Source organism: Dipodomys spectabilis, unplaced genomic scaffold, assembly GCF_019054845.1.
Source record: "Dipodomys spectabilis isolate Male_0828 unplaced genomic scaffold, ASM1905484v1 ptg000529l, whole genome shotgun sequence".
In the NCBI taxonomy this organism is placed as follows: Eukaryota; Metazoa; Chordata; class Mammalia; order Rodentia; family Heteromyidae; genus Dipodomys; species Dipodomys spectabilis.
This window is the reverse complement of record NW_024871206.1, coordinates 1,831,062-1,842,846: the sequence shown is the minus strand read 5'-3', so window position 1 is coordinate 1,842,846 and position 11,785 is coordinate 1,831,062. Positions and strand designations below refer to the sequence as shown.

At 38.5% G+C, this 11,785-nt stretch overlaps 1 non-coding gene across 1 annotated transcript; it reads left to right on the top strand.

Moving 5' to 3' along the window:
* The first annotated feature begins 10,949 nt into the window (after window positions 1-10,949).
* LOC122099681 lies at window positions 10,950-11,055 on the top strand. The gene has a single exon (XR_006145984.1). It is a non-coding gene; the product is annotated as a U6 spliceosomal RNA (small nuclear RNA).
* Window positions 11,056-11,785: the final 730 nt, after the last annotated feature.

Below are 11,785 nucleotides of genomic sequence, written 5' to 3'. Positions count from 1 at the left end.
CTAACCAGATATTTTTGTAAATAGACACAGAAGGCTCAGAAGGCTTAGTCTTGTAACCATCTCTGACAGATGCAGTCTCCACACCTTGCACACCGACAACTGTTAACTCTATTTTATTTTATTTTATTTATTTATTTATTATTTTATCTATTTTGCCTCATATCTCCAAAACTGACTCTGGACCCTTGATCTTATAAAGGGGGTAGAAGGGCAAAGGTCCATCTTCTGTAACTTCTTCAAGCTGACTTTAGGGGCGTTGATCTTACCTAGCCAGGAACCTATAACCTTAGCCTATTTTACAAAAGAGGCCATCAGGGTTAGATGTCATTAAGAACAATATTTAACTTTTGACAACTGCACAGACTTTTTCTCCAGCTACAGCAGTGTAGCTTGTTTAGCACTCTAGTTTGTAAAAGCATCTTCCTAGATGGCTTAGGAATGTGATCTCTAATGATCCCAACAATGCCTAAATTACCTTTGCAGGCCTTGAGACAGATATCAATAGAAACACTCTCTCAGGTTTACAAGCTTTTTCCTGAGCAGATGAATTTCCTGTAACTAGTGTCAGTTCAATTAGAGCTGCCAATTAGAGCTTTTGGCACATAAAGGGGTTGAGATTTAAACTATCCCCCACATTTTATAACATTAGCTTTTTATTACTATCACAGAGGACTGGCAAGTTCCTGTCCCTTACAAGGTAGATAGTCATGGACATTAGGCATGCTTACAAACTCTTCCCATGACCTCCCGGCTCTGACCAGTTTTGAAGGGCCACGCACAAATGACTCTAGGATCTGACATTTTTGCCATCCAAGCAGTGGCTTACTGCCTTTGGATGCTCCTCCATTGCTTTTGTTTCAGGAGTGTCTTTTCCACATTGGGATAAATGCCTCATTGGCATTTTTCTTAGCTGGTTGCTGGACTTGAACTTGGGGCCTGAGCACTGTCCCTCAGCTCTACAGCTTAAGGCTAGCACTCTGCCACTTTGAGTCCCAGACTCGGGGCTTGAATGCTGTCCCCTAACTCTTCAGTCCAGGGCTAGTACTCTGCTGGCTGAATAGAGGTGACAGTCTCACAGGAACCTTTTTGTGCCCGGGCTGGCTTTGAACCAGTTTCAGATCAATGAGTCTTATAGAAGGCCACTTTACTCCAATTAAAAGCAACAAGGTGGTCAACATAGAAGTAGCTTTTAAGCATGCTCTTACCTGAAACTTATTAAGAGTCAAAGTTACATCTGACAAACTTGTAAGAATCCTCTGTGATTTGCTCTGGATTTGCTGGAAACTTAAAAAACCTATAAGAGCAAACTAGAATAGCAATTATTTTGGTAATCCTAATTTTTCCTTTGTGCACATTGAGGCCAATGTTAAGAACACCTTTACAGTTAAACTTTATATCCAAAAATCCATTTCTAATAATTTTTTTAAAACCTCTTATTAATCACCTTTAATATTTTATACTTTAGTTTTCATTTGCATTTTGAAAAGATCCCTTGAACTCTTGAGGCCAAGTGTCACTCATTGCCTCTTGGTTGCTTGTCTTAAAACAGACACACATTAAGATTTTTAAACTCAAATGACAATTTTTCCTTAATGCAAGAATTATAGTCACCTTCACTATATCACAAAGCTAGACTTAACACCTTTATAACTTTTAAAAGTACCCTAATTTTGGAACATAATTGAAAGTAAGCCACATTATATAAATAACTTTTTAGCCCTCTTTTAAGGCCTTCCTAATTTTAATGTTAACACATCCAAGGGGAGGTTTTAGCAATACTAATCAGATCATCACATCACTCATTTTAACCATCATGTTTTCAGTGTCTATCTGCAGAGAAAAGAGAGAACAAAGATGGGCCGTTCGGCCCCTTCTATGGAATGGGCACACACCCAATCCTACTCTTTAGGGTTAGATGAACTGCGTTTGTGCTAGCTTGCCCTCTTTTACCATGCGTGGACTCCTCCCAGGGCCTGTCCTACCATGCATGACCAGCTGAACTGCACTTCTGCTTGTTCACCCTTCACCAAATAAAAATAGGCCTTCTGTTGGCTTCTAAGTTTTTCCCTCTGTCTCTTCTCTTGGTTCTTGAATGAAATACACAGTTTTAGACAGACAGAACAAGTAACATCTTTGACAGTGTTAAACTAACCTTTACATTTAAATTTCTAATATTTATCTCCAAATTTTAGCCAAAGGAATTATATCCCAAACTACCAATGCATTTTTGTGAAGCCAGGTAACTTGATTACAGTATAAACAGTCTTATACATTTTAAAACATTAGTCTTTTAAAATACCAGATTTTCTAATTTGCAAGTTAAAGAATCTTTACAAAGCCATTTTAAACAATGTGAAGATTTTTTTAAATCTTTGGTAATGTCCAAACCTCATAACCTTTTGAATTTTTAAATTTAAACTCACCCAATTGTTACAGCATGCTGACAATTTTTATCTTTGAACATGTTCACAGACACACACAAAACACACAGATCTTAAAGCGCGCAAAAATCAAAATCAGTTGTACGTACATTATTTAAAGTTTTTAAACAAAAATTTAAGACAGTATTTCTTTTAAACTAGGTACCTTTGTTGGGCTTCATTTTCCCAGAGCTTGCTTATCTAGCAAGGCAATTCACTAATTAGTCTTTTGAATCTCTATGCTGTTTTCATTCAGCAAGCTGAATCCAGAGTCTGCTGAGTGAGCCTGCCACACTCACCCAGAACTTCCCTACCTCAGAAAACATAAAACAAACACACACACTAAACAAGACAAACAAGTGGCCACAAAGACAAAATCAGGTCTCAGTGAATGGGGCGACATCTCACCACCATTCACTTACCAGGGGACTCAACCCCCCTACTCACCTCTGGAGGATTTTTCTCTTAGATTCCTGCAGACGTTGACCCAGGGGCCTTCCAAGGTGGAGGAGAATTCCCAGTCATCTTGGGGCAAGGGAAAAGAAAAATCCCTAGCGGCCGTCCCCTCAGACTGACAGGTTCTCCCCCAAGCTCAGACCCCCTGAACCAAGGCCCAAGGCTGAGATCTAACTGGGGCCACTCGCAGGTGGTCAGTGGCAGCTTCATAATTGACAAACAAGCAAGTTCCTAAAACCTGACAATCTGGGCTCGAGCTGTAACTTTTCCAGTGATCTAAAGTCAGACTTAAGGGGGTTGTTAGTTGCTGCCCCTTCCCTTTAAGGACAACAAGACAGACAACAGAGACAATTAACACTAAACAGAAACAGAGGAAACCAGACAGGCCCTGCGCGGCAGACGAAGGACTGCAAACAGAAAAAGCAACTTCAGATGGGAGTGGCCATCTGAATATGTTTTTTGTTTATGATGGCCTGAGCCTCTGCCTTATCTATAAATTCAGCCTTCCAGGTTAAATATTGACCTCTGGTCAGGACCGATTGTACAATCTTATTCCATTCATGAGGCAGCAGGTGTCCTCCGTTAAAATCAGTAAGCAGGCACCATCTCTTCCCTTTTCTACCTCTTTTAAAATGTCCCTGATAATCCCATAAAAACTAAAAAAGGCCTCGGGAATTTCTTCTCCTTTAGCTGCTACATCATTAATATTTTTCCCTACTTTGCTCCAGGTAAGGGGATGAATGTCCGGGCCACTCAAAATTAGCCAAGGACATTTTTCCCCGATAAAACAAAAAAATTTTACAACATCCTTTCTTTTTACTCTTATTCCTCTCTCCCTAAGAGCGTCCTTCATTTCCTTTATAAATAATGGCTCTTTAGACAAAGCTTTTCCCATGGTTGATTGAACGGCAACTTACCTCAAGACTTCCCACGGTGCACGAGTGATGCGATGTGGGCGTCTCTACCCTTAAATGATTGGGGATCCCCGTCTCCAACGCCGTCGGGTAGGTCACCGTGCCTCGAGCTCCACGTTGGGCGCCACTTGACCCGTCCAGCAGGTGCAGCTATTTTGCTAGGCTCGAGGAGGCACCTCCTAAGAACCAATGGGGGTGAGAGAGAAAAGAGACCAAGCGCATAAAGGAAGACAAAGTCAGTCTGAGTCGCGTCAAGGTCTGCTTTATTGAGCTCGGGATAGGGTTTTTATACCCACAGGGGGGTGGGAAGGGGAAGAATGAAAAAATTTTGCAGATGCAAGGGTGAGAAGTCCCGGGGTCAGGGATGGGTCATGCTTTTCCTTTGGCCGTTGTGCTAGTCTTTCTAAGAAATATTTATGGTTAGCCAGGCGCTGTTTGCTTAGGGCTGGAGATAAGAGAAATGTTTATGGTTAACCAAATGTAGTTTGCTTAGGGCTGGAGGAATCTTATCTTTCCATACACTTTCTTGGCTCCCAACACTGTTCGCAATAGCTAGGATATGGAAACAACCTAGATGCCCCACCACAGATGAATGGATCCAAAAATTGTGGTATCTGTACACAATGGAATATTATGCAGCCATTAGAAATGACAAAATAATGGCATTTGCAGGGAAATGGATGGAGCTAGAAGGAATCATGTTGAGCGAGGTAAGCCAAGAACGAAGAGACAAACGGTACATGGTGTCCCTGATAAGTGGATGCTAAATCCAAAATGTTAGGTGATACGACAAAACTAACAGGACTTAAGAAACAAAGAACTCCCGCTCATCTGGTTGAACCACTACTAAATATCCCCATGCTGCTGATCACAAATATGGTATTTAACATGTGAACACTGTTATATATTACAGACTGTGATAGACAATTTGCTCCAGGAAAGTTAGAATGAACTTGTGACTTTGAAATTATGTAATCACTTAGTCACAATCAAAAAAAAAAAAAAAAAAGAACCTTGGGGAAGGGAGGGAGGGAGGGGATGGTAGGGGGAAAACAATGGAGGGGGTAACAATGTTCAAGAGGAAGTGTACTCATTACCTCACTCATGTAACTCTAACCCTCTGTATAGTATCTTTACAATAAAAAAAAATCATGAGATTCGGAGGAAGATGGCAGAGGAGAAGCTGAAGGCTAAACAAACTCTCCTATAGAAAGCATTTTAGTATTCCAGTGAACAGTCTTAGGCTACAGAGTCACACCAAGTGTGTCATCTCAATGCAGAGAGTTTGGACAGAGAGGGAAAATCCAAGCAAGGAAACAGATCTGAACACATGCAGCTAGCCATGGCTGAAGTGGCAGAGTTGGAAGCAGAGACACTCTTAGCAGCCATAACTATGGAGAGAATCTGGGACAAAGGCTCCAGATGTGGCGGACAAGTGGATTCTACCCAACACAATCAAGAACTGACAAGGAGCAGATATATTCATCCTGCAGATCACAGACCAGAAACTGTCCCGGAACAAGATTCTGGCATGAGTAGAAACCTGATCTCCTCATTTCTTCTCAGGGAGCAGAGGAGGGAAGGCTGCTTGTCACCTACCACTGGAGATCTCCATCTTTGATACTAACAAAGGCCCAGTTGAGCAACTAGCTCCAACTCAGGCCTTGGAAGCAAACAAATGTGTCATTTAGCAGGTCACAGGAATCTGCCCTGACCTGCCAGGCTCAGCTCTACCCAGGGGAAAGTCAACCAGCCCAGACAGAGAAAAATCTGCCCCCTGAGGAGTGACTTTCACCACTGGGTAAACAGAGCCAGAGGCTGCCCCTCCCTACAGCAGCCTAGACAAACAATTGAAACTCAGTAAACATAAACCCTGAGAATGGCTCCAAGCTGGGCTCTCTGAGAGTCTCAGGAGCTAGCCCAGCAAGGAAAAGCTACTGATTGCTGAAAGGCCTCAACTCTACCCATAACCCAATCTCATCACAGCATCTTCAAACTAGAGGAAACTCCCTTCTCCCTCTTTTGAGATACTGAAAGCAAATCTACCTCCCACTGAACTAGCCTGGGAGAAGGATCACAAAACAATGGGTTAGGCAAAGCATTTTTCTGCCTGCTCAAACACTGACTTCAGAAAACAATCAAGCCACAGGAAAACCAAACACCACAAGCAGCCCAGAGACTCCACCAAGAGACTGGTTATGGACACGGAAGATACACAATCATCCCATTGCCCCCCTCCCCCCCCCCCAAAAAAAATCAAAGAACTCTTTTTTTAAATTTAATTTTATTTTTTATTGTGAGAATACAGTACAGAGGAGTTAAAATTACATGGGCAAGATAATGAGTATATTTCTTATCAAGCATTGTTGCTTCCTTGTTGTTTCCCCTTCCCATCCCATCCCATACTTCCCCCTCCCCCCAACCGATCCTCCCCCACCCCCCACCAAAGTTGTTAAGTTCGTTTTTCGACATAATGAATTGTACATCTCATTGTTGCAATCAAAGAACTATTTGAACCTTTTAAAAAAATTAATTGTTAAAATTGTTTTCCATTAATCTTACTTTCCTCCCATAATTTTTATTTTAGGTGTATAGGTGTGTGTGTTTGTGCTTTTTTAAATCTCTTCTGAACTTTTGGCCCTTTTTAAGTATTCTTTTCATTTTTTTCTGTTTCTTTCTTTTTTTGTGTGACTAAATTGCTGTTCGGTTCATTCCCAGATATATACCTGTCTTTGATTATTAGACCTTATACCCCATTGTGTACACATTTAATCCAGAAAATTATTACTCAATTCACAACCTCTTAGGCTTAAATTCTTTAACAGCAGTATTATCTCTTTATATGTATATAATTTTCAAGTAACTAATTTTAAGAATTTTTATTTTTTAGTTTTCATTTCTCCTTTCAATCCATCCCTTCTTCTCATCTTATCCTTTTCTTCTCTCAATATCATTTGTTTAAACTTACATAATTTTTAAGTGTTTCACTACTTAAATTTAAATTTTGGTTTTTCCATTTTTTCTTGTTTGTTTTTTTGTAATCTCTCTCCGATCATTCTATCCAAACGATTTCCCTCTCTAAGATTAGGACTTGGTTAAATACCACGTTTTCGCGATCCATCCATCTACTGAGGGGCATCTGGGTTGATGCCTATCTTAGCTATGTTAAATAATGCTGCAATAAATATAGTTGTGCTGGTAGGGTTAGTACGGTCTTGTTTGTGATCATTTGGGTAAATGCCCAAAAGGTAGATTGCTGGGTCATAGGAAAGTTCTAGGTGGAATCTTTGAGGAACTTCCATACTACTCCAAAGTAGTTGAATAAGTTATACTCCCACCAACAATGCAGTAAGCTTCCCTTCTGGCCACATCCCCTGCTGTTGGTATTAGAGTTCTTGATTATAGCCATTCTAAATGGCTTGAGGTGGTATCTCAATGTTGTTTTTATTTGCTTTTCTATTATGGCTTGGGAGGTTGAGCATTTCTTCATGTGTCTATTGGCCTTCCTTCTTTTCTTTTCAAAGAAGTTTGTCTTGAAGTCTTTAGTCCACTTATTTATTGGGCAGTTGTTTCTTTTAGGATTTGTTGTTGGGGGATTTAATATTTTGAATTCCACATATATTTTAGATACGAGTCCCTTCTCAATTGTATGGCTAGCAAAGATCTTCTCCCATCAATGGGCTTTCTATTGATCTGGCTAGCTATGTCCTTTGCAAAGCAGAAGCTCTGCAATTTCATACAATCCCATTTGTCCAAACTTTCTTTGATTTCTTGTGCTTCTGGGTCTCTATTAAGAAAATTTCAGCCTCTGCACAGGAGACCTTGGGTATGTCCTACTCCAATCTGTAATGTTTTCAGTGTGTCTGCTTTGACTCCGAGGTCTTTGATACAGGATGATATATAAGGATATAGTTTTAGTTTTCTATGAATGATTAACCAATTTTGCCAGCATTTTTACTGAAGAAGCTCAGTACTGTACAGAGAGGTTACAGTTACATAATTAAGGTAATGAGTACATATCTTATTGAGCATTGTTGCCACCTCCTTTGTTTTTCCCCTACTATTCCTTACCTTCAACCATCCCCAACAACTCCCTCTAATAGTATCTTGCAAATCTCATTGTTACAATGGGTCAACCTGTATCTTTTCCTTGCATCTTAAATGAAGAAATGCTGGCTTGTTTCATGTTGATTCTACTTGTGTAGACAGACTTAAAAACACTTTCAAAGTCCAAAAGCATATAAATGAAATGCACTCCATCTATTGTCAGTTGGTATAATTGTGTTCTACACATTTATTGACAGGTTACAAATTATTCTCAAATTTTAATACATTAAAAACTTTCTTTTTTTCTCATTTTCGTTGCCAGGACATCGGCACGACCTCAGTCAGAATTGCTCACTTTAGACTTTTCATATGGGTTGGTTAAATTTTGACCTGCACTCCAGTCTTCTGGGGAGTCACTCATCTGCTTAGGAATTGATGCTCACTGTTGGAAAAGAGCCCAAGGAAGGATGCCATTTAAAGCCTTATAACTTTATTCTTAACAAGGATATTGTCCTGCTACTTTAGCTGTTGAGAGTGTCTACAAGAGCAAGCATTCCATGGGGAGCAGGGAGACACCATATGACCTATACGTATTGAGATTTCCGAGTTACTTGCTATCACTTGTCCTGCATTTTTCAAGTCAAATCTCTCTAAACGTACCAGTTGGAAGAGATAAGAGGAGTGGTAAAAGAACTCTTAGAGACGAATACATCTTCAACACATTTGTTTCCAAGCATTCTGTCTAAGGCATATTCAACAACTAGTGAAACCTGTGTTGGCTATATCTATGTGTCTTTTTCCATTTGTGCATGTGTACATGTGTGTACGTATGTGTTTTTGTGTGTATAGTAACATTCATGTGTACATATATGGGCCAATATTCATATATATGCATATATAAATAAAAATACATACATTATATATATATATATGTATATATATATATATATATATATATATATCAGGTGTTCAGTGATTTAATCTAGAGTTCCCAGCACATTGTCCTTATCAAAAAGTGTACATGATAAACTGCTCTAAGCATGTGTGTTATATGAAGGGTATCCTTTGTACACACTTCCCCCATTAACTTGTTTTTCATCACTGTGAACAACTTCAGCCTACTTTCCCATAGGATAGCTTTGTTTTTGTTACTTACTGATAATAAAAGAAAAAAGGTTGTTTGTAAATGAAAAAGAACTTTTAGGTCCCAGGCTAAAAGTATATTATCAGTCCCAATGATTCGTATGAGATAAAATATATAATAGTACTAAAAGTGAAAAGGAATTCCTAGATTTGTTGTTTTGCCATTTAGAATGGCAAAGAATAATTTCACGTCACTGTTATAACTCTTAAAGAATGCAAGGGTAACTGATGGTCCCTATCATGTTCCCACAAAACCAGTGGATCCTGAAGGATAATAGTAGACCAGCAGAAATTCTAAGTAGCAGACATGGAGCATGAAAGAGAAAGAGCAGAAATGAAGAGAGTGAAAGAGAGAGAAAAATATCATAATATTAAAGTGCGTAACAGATAAACAAGAGGTGTATGAGAATATTCATACTGCTATTTTGAGACTCTACATGTACATTTGAAGGTATTTGATGTATGATAACGCATCAAAATAAAATATAAAGTGATTTTGATAATAAATAAAAATGGCTCAGAAGAAATTATAAATGCAAAAACAGTCTTCACAGAAGCAAACTCTCAGAAATATTTCTTGACTTTGAAAAGGATAAATTGGCTGTAGTTAGTATAAATTTAGAAGTATGACAATTCACAAAATATAAAAATGTGTTCACATATTTCATTATATAACCCAAAGCAGAAAGCAAATATTGTTCAGATGATTTTTTAAATCACAGTTTCTCAGGAGCTGGGAAGGTGGCTCAGTGGTAGAGTGCTTGCCTTGCATGCATGAGGTCCTGGATTTCATTCCTCAGCACGACATAAGCAGAAAAAGATGAAAGTGCTGCTGTGGATCAAGTGATAGCGCTAGCCTTGAGCTGAGGAGCTGAGGGACACTACCCAAGACCCAGAGTTCAAGCCCCACAACCAACAAAACCAAAGCAAAAAACAAAACAAAACAAAACACAGTTTCTCAATTTTGTGGCCTCAACACTGTAATACCACTACTTCAGCCTAGGGTTAAGATTTTAGGTGTGGACATTTATCAACACTCCTGATTCAGACTCTACTTGATATAATTTTTAATCAATATTTTGTTTTTAGTTTTGCTATTTGTAAATTCACATGCACCTATGAAAAATGGTGTGGCCATCCCAATAATATTCTCAAAGTACCTCTTAATCACGACTCACAAAAAAGTTGTATTATATTACGACAAGGAAAAAATGCTATAAATAAAGAAAACAATAATTATATATTAATGATTACTAAAATAAAAAACAAAACAATTACCAGGGTTTTCAGTATTTGAAAAGTTCATAGTAGATTTTACTATTTTCTCATATTCCTGTACATTTAAAACTGGATAAAGCTATGAGTAGCCTTTAAATTTACCCACTAAGATTACTATTTATAGATAATTTCATCATGTGTATGTGGCTTTTATCATTATTTGTTCATCACTAATATATAACTTAAGGGAGCCCTAATGATTTATCAGAAACTGTGTACTTAAATTCTTAACTCTTCACTCTGCTTCTTTACACAGTCTTTGCAACTTCTCATTAGCAAAGTTTCTATAAACTCTGAAATGTACATACTTAGTAGTAGATGCTACCGGAAATATTATATATTTATCGAAAAAATTTATGACCTACCAGTCTTAATTTTGCATATATAAGCAAATCCCAAAATGAAACATATTTAAATCATTAAAACTTTTAACAAACCTTAACATTTGCTGCAATGATCATTATGACAGGTGCCTTGTGTAGAATAATTGAATTCCTCCTCCTACACATCTCATGAACAACAAATATCTGAAATTATTTTGCTTTTGTCATGTCAATATTGACTTTATTCTTAAATGTGTGCTTATGTAAGTAATACATGGTTGCAAAATTTCACAATTTTTTGAACTTACTTTTTGTTGAATTGTCTAGTTTAAGACAATCAATTACACTTTATATATAAAAAATGTTCTGTGCTCAATTTGGCTGCACATACACTAAAATTGGAACATACAGAGAAGATTAGCATGGTCCCTGCACAAGGATGACACGCAAATTAATGAATCGTTCCATATTTTTACACCAACAGATGCTGGATGGGATGTGGCCAGAAGGGAAGCCTACTGAACTCTTGGTGGGAGTGTAAACTTGTTCATCCATTTTGGAAAGCGGTTTGGAGCTTCCTCAAAAGACTCCACATAGAGCTCCCCTATTACACAGCAATCCCACTTTTGGGCATTCACCCAAATGATCACAAATAAGTCCATACTAAAACTACCACCACAACAACGTTTATTGTAGCATTATTTGCCATAGCTAAGGTACGGAACCAACCCCGATGCCCCTCAGTAGAAGAATGGATCAAGAAAACATTCTGTGTGTGTGTGTGTGTGTGTGTGTGTGTGTGTGTGTGTGTGAATGTACACTTACACAACCACTTTGGAAAGCAATCTGGTGAGTCCTCAGAAAGCTAATTATTGACCTTCCTTATGGCTCACTCATACCACTTCTAGGCAACTATTCTGAACAACAGGTACCAATATTCAAGGATACATGCACCTCCATGTTTATTGTAGCACTGTTCACAATATACAGGATATGAAAACAACCCATATGTCCCACCAGAGATGAATGGATCCAAAAACTGTGGTAACTATACACAACAGAATATGTTCCAGCCATTAGAAAGACAAAATAATGGCATTAGCAGGGAAATCAATCAAGCTACAGGAAATCATGTTGAGCGAGGTAAGACAAAAGCAAAGAGACAAACAGCACCTGGTCTCCATGGTAAGTGGATGTTAAATCC